Source organism: Orcinus orca, chromosome 15 (genome assembly GCF_937001465.1).
Source record: "Orcinus orca chromosome 15, mOrcOrc1.1, whole genome shotgun sequence".
Lineage (NCBI taxonomy): Eukaryota > Metazoa > Chordata > Mammalia > Artiodactyla > Delphinidae > Orcinus > Orcinus orca.
Window position 1 is genome coordinate 16,796,928 of NC_064573.1, and position 9,679 is coordinate 16,806,606.

Below are 9,679 nucleotides of genomic sequence, written 5' to 3' on the forward strand. Positions count from 1 at the left end.
TTCTTCCTAATACGTGATCCTCACGCCAGCAGCCCCCTTCGCCTTTGGTACTTGTGTAGCTGACCTGCTTTGGAGACAGATGGGAGGCTAATACTGTAGCAATTCAAATGACTTCAATACTGACTTTGTCAATGTCCTACAGCCGTTTCCACCCACCCAGCTCCCCACACATGGCTGCCTCTAGCATTTCCTAAAAATTTCTTGTTTAGTGTATAGAGCAATGAGATTCTGTCATAAGCAACCTTCCTACGCATTGGAGTCACCCGGGCCTCATCCCAGACCAACCGAATCCGGATTTCAGGGCTGGGCCCAGGATGCCTTTTTTTTTTTTTTGTGGTTCACGGCCCTCTCACTGTTGTGGCCTCTCCCGTTGCGGAGCACAGGCTCTGGACACACAGGCTCAGCGGCCATGGCTCACGGGCCCAGCCGCTCCACGGCACGTGGGATCTTCCCGGACCGGGGCACGAACCCGCGTCCCCTGCATCAGCAGGCGGACTCTCAACCACTGCGCCACCAGGGGAGCCCCCAGGATGCTTTTTAAAAGCCCGCCCAGCTGAGGCTGTGGCAGACTTAGTGTGACTGTCACTGAGTAGCTACCTCCCTCTTCTAAAGCCAGCCTTAAGCCTGTCATCATCATGACTGTAGGTCCTCATTCATCTCACATTAATCTCTTTTGAAATTGTTCCCAATCGCTATGTTAAAATGGGAACATTGGGGCAAGGTTGAGACTGTCCAATATTGCCAGTGGCCACAAAAACGCTACACCTGTGCACTCGTTAGCTTTCAAGTCATACTGGGAAATTCTCAAAATGATGGTAGCTGCCAATAATGGATTACTGGTTTGTGTCAGCCATGTACTGTCACATGCTTTAATCCCCACAATAACCTCTTGTGATAATTATATAAATTATAAATTTATACAATATATGTTATAATTATAGCCCTGTAATCCCTATATATGGATAATAGCCCTATTACCCCTGAGGTAATGGTTGAGAAAAAGTTAAAAAACATGCCTGAAGATGCACTGTTAAAAGTGACAGAATGAAGTTTGAAACGCCAAAGCTTGAATTCCTTTAAACTTAGAATCCTATTATCTCATTCAGTCCTTCTAAGGAAAAAAGATATTATGATGTACAAATGCTGTCATTCATAGTATTTGCTAATTGCTGGTCAATTAAATGATTCCGTTTCTTATGCTGAAAAGTTTCCTTCTACCTCATAGATTACTACTAACTTGATAAGATGAATATTATCTTTGAAAAAACATTGGTGTACTCTGCAGTTCAAAGATGCTGGTTTGTGGCGTCAAAATTTAATACAGTGTAGCACCCTGGCTCACAGAAGTGGTGGTGCTCAAAATTTTAACTTATTCTTTAGGCATTTACTTCCATGTCATGAAGAAAAACATGCTTCTATTACTTTATCGATTTTTCGGTTTTAGACACTCTCTACTGCTCTTCTGCAGAAGATTGCACTTCTTCCTCTCCCTGTCCCACCATTCATGTGCATGCTTCTCTTCTCCCCCTCTTTCCAGCTTAGTTAAATCATTACTTTGGTTGACCATGTCGTATACTATGACTGCTTTTCCTTTTCTGGCCAACTTTTCATTTTGCCCATAATTAACAGTCATCTTATTTTTTTCTTTATCATTAATTCACTTTCCAAAGATGCTCAGACACATCAGGTGCTCATCAGTTATATCTTCCCACAGAAGCTTCTCTGAGAGCTTGTCTGCTGTAGTGTGAACCAGCCACACTCCAATCTTGAAATATAGTTGTCGTCCTGGGATCTTCTTTCGCTGTCATTCCATGTATCCCCTTCACCTTTCTCCTCTATGGACAGCCTGTTTTCTGTATCCCATGTTTCCCTGTTCCTTGGTTTACTTCCTCTTTTTGGTGGAGCACATCCTCCAGTATTTTCCTGAGAAAGGGCGCATGGAATGTCAATTCACTGAGAACTTGCCTATCTAAAAAATGTTTTTAATCTATCTTCACATTTAAACCATAGTCTCTATATAAAATTGTGGGTTAAAAAGCATTTTTCCCTCAGAATTTTGAAACCCTGGCTTCCAGTGTTACCATCCTAGCTTCCAATGTTGCTATGGAGAATTCCCAAACATTCTCATACATGGTCCTTTACATATGACCTGTCTATTCTAGAAGCTTGTCCAGAAGCATGTTCTGAAATATGATATTCCTTGGGACTGTTCATCATTCTGCTGGGCAGTTGGTAGGCTCTTTAAATTCAGAAAGTCAGGGCCTTCAGTTTTGAAAACTTTCTTAAACTGTTTTTTTTGTGTGTCCCCTCTTTTGTTTGTTTTTCTTTCTTTCTACAACTGCTATTATTCAGATAGTAGACCTCCTTTTATCTTTTTTTTTGCTTGCTATTTTCTGAGAGCTTTCCTCAACTTTTCCCCAGTCCTTCTATTGGATTTTTCATCTCTGTTAGCATAGTAAAATTTTAAAAATTTTTTATTCTGACCTCAGAAAGTTCCATCTTTATGGTCTTTTACTCAAGCTTTCTTCTTCCTGTATGTTTTCTTCTGTTTGCTTGGGTCTCTGTCTTTCTTCTTAGAGGCTTTTTTCAGATGTGAGGTGATACTTAGTTTTCTGCTGAGAATTCCAAATAGCAGATAAAATGCTTTTGAAGTGTGTGGGAGGAGATGTGAGCCCTCCTGTAGGGTGAGCTGCCTGAACTGTTGAGTATGTTGAGTATGGGAGTCCCTGATGTCATCATCCTTAGATCTTTCCTCTTGGGCCGGTTGGATTCCAGATGTCAACACCCTTAGATCTTTCCTCTTGGGCCGGTTGGATTCCAGACTCTTCCCACCTCCTGTGGGGGGAAAGGGGTGAAGAGGGCTATGTGTCCACAACTTCGGTAAGTCTAGTTCCCCAAATCTATCTCAATGTAGCATCTCTCCCTTTCATCCCCACTTCCAGGGCTACCCACTGCTGCCAGTCTGAAACCTCCTAGGGATTCTGTCATGTAAATCCGTATGGTTCTTGTCTTAGGATGGCCATTTTAAGATTCAGGGTTTTTTGAGTTTGCTAAATCATGAACCATTTATCCATCTGCCTTCCAGCTCCCCAAATTTGTTGCTGTCATTCCTTTTTCTTTTTTCCCCATCATTTTAGGTTTGTGCTTGAAAACAAACAAAACACACCATCACTGTCAGCAACAACAAAACCTCTCTTGACATTTTAGTGGGGTTTGGGGGTCGGAGTGAAATTACATCCATGTGTTCAAGCCCCCATTTTTACCCAGAGATCTTCCCTCTGTATTTGAAGATAAATCAAAAGGGAGTGGACATAGGTGAAAGAGAATAAACATTCAATTATTGTTAGCTATTAAGAAGGACAAATTAGCAAGGAGAGTGATGAATTCTCCATAAATTGTTTTGTAAAACGAATTAATGATTAGGGCTTCCCTCGTGGTGCAGTGGTTAAGAATCGGCCTGCCAATGCAGGGGACACGGGTTTGAGCCCTGGTCCTGGAAGATCCCACATGCTGTGGAGCAGCTGAGCCTGTGCACCACAACTACTGAGCCTGCACTCTAGAGCCCACAAGCCACAACTACTGAGCCCGCGAGCCACAACTACTGAAGCCCATGTGCCTAGAGCCCATGCTCTGCAACAAGAGAAGCCACCGCAATGAGAAGCCCGCATACCACAACGAAGAGTAGCCCCCACTCGCTGCAACTAGAGAAAGCCTGTGCGCAGCAACGAAGACCCAACGCAGCCAAAAATAAATAAATAAATAAACAAATAAATAAATTTATTTTAAAAAAATGAATGGTTGAATGAATGGTCGGTTTCAATCCTTATTTCTATGTAGGTGACCACTACAACTTTCTGTTGGATGGCTGTACCTGTTTGTCCTTCTTGCAATGTAAAACATACTCAGGCAAAAACAAAGACAACATGAAAACAACAAATATAAAAAAGTGCATTCATCTTTGCCTCAAACCAGCTGTCCTGCTGACTAATGTATTTCTCTTTTTTGGTCTCACTACTGCTGAAGAACTTGAATTACCCGATTCTGCCCTCCCTCTAATCTCCAGTGTGCCATTACTTGCCTATTTCTGTCTTCACTTTCCTTGGCCACGCCCCTCAACACCTCTTTTGTGAATGGCGGCCACTGTCTTCTATTTGTTCTCCCTGTCTCTCCTCTCTTATAACCTGGACCCTGCTTGCTCAATCCTTTTCCTCAGAGCACAGGCTACTCTTCTCCATGACTGTCATGACCATGCATGACTCCCGTTCACCTACCAACAAAGGTCCAATTTCTCAGCACGTTCAGGCTCGGTCCTCAGCCTTCTCTCACCATGCTTATCTCTGAATCCTTTCCAGATGCTGTGCGGTGTCCAAGTGAACGTCTTGCTCTTGGTAATCGTGTGCTCTTCTGCCTTCAGAGTGTCCCCTCACATTCAGTATACAACAAGCCTACTTTTCTTGTAAATTCTATACCACCCCGATGAAAAAGCATCCCTGCATCCTCTCAGCCTGAAATCACCACTCATTTTTATCAGGGAAACTTCTGCTCACCTCTTCCTCTCCCACTATAAACAGGTAACTCTACCGGATAAATATAATAATTCCACACAGACCCTCCTCTTAGCTGAGTGAAAGGAACACCTCTAGGCATCAGAATTGGAGAGGAGGGAGTAGAGAGGGTCTCTAAACCAGAGCTGTTAGGTTGGGTATGGGAGTTAGAGGGAGAATTGAACCCAGATAAAGGCACTCGGGGGTATTTTTAAAAGTTATACTAGGGATTCCCTGGTGGCACAGTGGTTGAGAGTCCGCCTGCCGATGCAGGGAACATGGGTTTGTGCCCCGGTCCGGGAAGATCCCACATGCCGCGGAGCGGCTGGGCCCGTGAGCCATGGCCGCTGAGCCTGTGCGTCCGGAGCCTGTGCTCCGCAACGGGAGAGGCCACAGCAGTGAGAGGCCCGCGTACTGCAAAAAAAAAAAAAAAAGTTATACTAAAGTATACTATTCGTACAAAAAAGGGCACACACCATAAGTGTGCAACACTACGAATTTTCACAAAGTGAGCACATCATGTACGCAGCTCCTACAGTGCCCACCCTACGCCCAGACAGGAAAGTGGACCAAGGGCTAGACCCCTCTCTGCATGAAACAGAGACTTGGGGGGCTGGCCCTTCTGTGAAATCTAGAAAACTGGCCCTGTAGCCAGAGAAGGACATGGAAGACTGCCACCTGCCCAGGGCTCTGGACAGGGAATGACAGCTTCCTGGAAAAAGTCAGCTTTCCTGGTTTGAATGTATCTGCAAGGGGCAGCACTACGAAGCCAAGAAGTGTACAGAAACCCCATCTAAGCCTGGTGGGACCCTGCAATCCTGGCAGAGGCAGACCAGAAATGCTCTGGAGGGACCCTCCCACCACCCCGGGGGCAGAGACCTCGCTGGAGAAAAACACTCTTGCCCAATATGATCTCAAAAAGAATTAGAACCCTTAGGAGAAAATGAAATTATTTAGTCATGTGGTACGTGTCTTAATACTGGCGCAAGAGCTCCAGTTTTCTCTCTACACCGCAGGCAAAGTGAACCTTTTGAACCGTCAGCATGGATCGTTCTGTTAGAGGGAGATCACTTGATAAGATGAAGTCTTTCATCACCTAATAGGCCGAAACTCCTTCCCCTCCACCCCACACACTCTGCTCAAGACACGCAGTCTCTTTACTGTCCCTCAAGGCCTTGTTATGGGGTGAACTGTGTCCCTCTCCCTCAAAAAAAAACCCGATATGTTGAAATCCTCCCCTCTGGTACTTGGAAACGTTATCTTATTTACCAGTAGGGTCTTTGCAGATGTAACCAAGTTCTGATGAGGTCAATAGGGTGAGCTCTTAATCCAATACGACTGGTGTCCTTCTAGAAGGGAAGATGGTTATGGGAAAAGAGACACACAGGGAGAAGGCTACATGACCACAGAGGCAGAGATCGGAGTGATGCTACAAGGCAAGGAAAGCCAAGGGTTGCTGGCCACTGCCAGAAGCTAGGAAGAGGCAGGAAAGGATTCTCCCCGACAGACTGCTGAGGGAGCGTGGCCCTGTTGACACTGACTTGGACTTCCAGCCTCAGAACTGGAAGACAATACATTTCTTATTTTTTTCAGTACGCGGGCCTCTCACTGTTGTGTCCTCTCCCATTGCAGAGCACAGGTTCCGGACACACAGGCTCAGCGGCCATGGCTCACGGGCCCAGCCGCTCCGCGGCATGTGGGATCTTCCCGGACCGGGTCACAAACCCGTGTCCCCTGCATCGGCAGGTGGACTCTCAACCACTGCGCCACCAGGAAAGCCCCCATTTCTGTTGTTTTAAGCAGCCTGGTTTGTGGTATTTTGTTCCAGCAGCCCCAGGGAACTAATACAAGCCTCAAATGTGTTCCAGCACTTTCTGATCCCTCTGCTTGCAAAGCCCTTCCACAGAGAACCTCCCTCACTCCCCACAGGCCCCTGTTCAACTGGCACCTTTGCGGAGAGGCCCTGTCCCACTGCACCCCCGAAACTAACATTTCCTGCCTCTCTCCATTCCTTTGCCTCATTTATTATTTTTCTTCATGGTTCCTAGTCACAGCTAACCTTATGGTATGGATCTTTTGTTTATTGTCTGCCTTGCCTTCTAGAATGTAAGTTTCATGAAAGTAGAGATAGTCCAATTCATTGCTGTAATGCTCAGTGCCCACCACGTGCCTGACCTAGGCATGCCCTCCATACATATTTGTTTCATAAATGAATGAGCTACTTGAGAATACAGTTTATTTTTTTATGCTTCCCAGTATCCGATATAACGCTTTGCTCATAGTAGACTCTCAGAAAATATGTGCACATGAACTAATAAACCCATCATCACTAGTGGGCTTAAGGCTCTGCGTGGTTAAGAGTGGCAGTCAAAATGCACATCGCATTGGCCTGCATTTGGTGGCCTCTTTGCTTAAAACAGTTGTGGGGACAATCGGTCAGGTTTCTCTGAGTAATCATCAGAGCTCACCATTTGTCTGCTTCACCCAGCCACTGTGTCTCTTGCACTGAAAGCCCCCATCCTCGCCCTGTTGTTCTGATTAAGGAGACAGAATTGAGTAATCTAAATGTAGTTTGTGTAGCTCAGAGGTGCCAATCATGGCAAATAATGAACTAGGGGATCTCCCCCCACCCCTTTCCTGAAGCATTGAGCTGAAACCAACAAATTCATTTTATTTAGGATCACAGGTTGGATTCTGAGTGCTGTCTGTGAGAAGAGAATGCTTTCTTCACTAATTAAGTCACCAGAGCTCAGGCAAACCCTATCCCGGGGGGTGGGAGTGCTGCTTATCTGAGTTGGCCCAGAGAATGTGCTTTCTGTTTGTTAAGGGAAGTGGTTATAATTTTGGTACAGATATTTAAGCCAGAAAAAAATGCATTTATATACACATACATATGTGTATATATACATAAAATATATACGTATATATATAAATCTCATATAGTTTTATAAATTTCTTTAGCCTTTCAAGGGCTCTCTGGATTTCTTAGTAAAACCCGTATTTAGAATTCACATCTTCTGATTTAAGGGCTGTGTTTTCCTATCAGTTTTGAAAAGGACTCATATAAAGCATATTTTATCTGTTTTCACTTCAAAAGAACATAAAAATTTACTCACTGAAAAGCTGTTGTATTTGATGCCTTTTGTAAGAAATAAGCCATAGATTAGAAATAACAAATGTCCTGAAGAGCTCTTTGGGGAAAAATAATGAAGTTCTGTTTCCATTTGTAACCTATGAGTCTTAATATGTGTGTCGGGAGGTTTTATACATGAGTATAATTTTGAATGAGTTTTTTAAGAGTCAGTAAAAGGAAAAATGAATGAAATGGTGCTGATTCATGTTTTAAAATGTTATTATGTTGATATAGTTAATAAAACATGGTTTGTTAATTCCTTTTTTTTTCTGGCCAGATACAAATTTAACTTGCCCCAATGTTGATTACATGAGATTTGGCACCTTTATGCCTTGTCACTAATCATCAGCATTTCCCTGGGAGGGACCAGAAGACCCCTGCTATCTCCACTTAGCAGGAGCGGTGCAGCACCCGGGATGGAAGGGTGACTTATCCTGGGCCTCCTGAGCCGAGAAGAGCCCACATAGCTCAGTCCTTAAAAACCCTGGGCTTTTTCTACTTCTCTGGCCTTGTCGACACTTTTTCCAGCACAGCATTTCAAACTGTAAAGACGTTTTGTGTAGTTGATTTAAAAGCAATGGGTTTAGGCTTTAGGTAGAGGAGTATATTATCTATAAAGATCACCTCTTCAAAGGGCAAATTAAACTAATGTAATTTTCATTCTGAGAATGGAGAGCTAGCAAAATGTATAGGAAAGCAGTCGATACGAGGAGCAAGTTTTACTGTCTGTTTCTCAGGGGACACCTCTTGCCTGATTTGAAGATCGTGTAGATAATATGAAAGGCAATCCACTTAAGTTGACATTTTACACCAAGCTGAAAACCAGAAAGAGGATCCACTTTAATAATAAATAAACGAATTCAATCAAGAGCATACATTTTAGCTACAGAAAACTGGTTTTGCACTCAATCTAGACTCCATTTTCCTGGAATGTTCCACGTGGCTTGCCCCCTTACTTCCTCAGGTCTTTGCCCAAATGTCAGTGAGGTCTTCTCTGACCCATCTATTTCAAATTGCACTAGCCTCCCCTCCCTCATCTCCCTTACATAGCTTCATTCTTTCTAACGCTCATCATCACCCTAAATACTACATATTGTGATTATTTTCTGTCTCTCGCCTAATCCCTATGTAAGCCCCTTGTCTGCTCTGTTCACTGCTGTTTCCCCAGTGCACACAGTAGGTGCTCAATACTTGTTCAGTGAATGAAAGAATGGTGCCTGACACCTTTCTATTCCAAAGGTTGGTCTTGTACTTCGAGACGCACTGAGCATTAGGGCCAGATGGGCGGGCAGAGGTGTGGGAATGTAGCAAGGGCTAGAAATGCGGGGGGCACCTGTTCTGTGCGCGGGATTGGGGCCAGGCAGTCACCCTGCGAAGGTGCACAGACATGATACTGACAGACCTCACCGTACCAGCCCACCAAAAAATGTGTTTGTCGGACTGGCCTTCACTTTTCCTAATGCTATCACGTTAGCAGCCTAATGTTTGCTTTCTGGTCCCAGCTGTGAAACTCTGCTGCATAGAGATACTACAGAGGAACTTAACAAGTATGTCATGAGTGTCTGATATAAAATAATTCCTTTTCTCATTCTGAAAACAAAGCAAAATAAAACAGGGTCGGTACAGTTGTGCTGTAACTAGGCCACAAAACTGGAGAATTGAGGCAAAAGCATTGTCATATGTAAGTGATAGTAGTGGAAATGTGAAGAAAGTTCTTTGCGTTGTCATGGCTGCAGTTCCTGCCTTGGTCAGGTGGGCGCATGCAACCAGGGCGTTCGTTCAGGGCAACCCGCACGGATTTTTGGTGGTTTGGGTGGAAGGTGCCAATTGCACAGCCTGGGACCCTTTCTCTACCCGGGGCACCTCGCTGCTGCAGGGCGGGCTCCCGGGGAGGGGCGTGTCTCCACCTGGCCCCGCCCCTGAAGCCCCGCCCCTGCCCGGCACCAATGAGCGGGCGCACAGCCCGGGCGCAGGGAGTGGCCGCGCCTGATAAGGAGGCGTG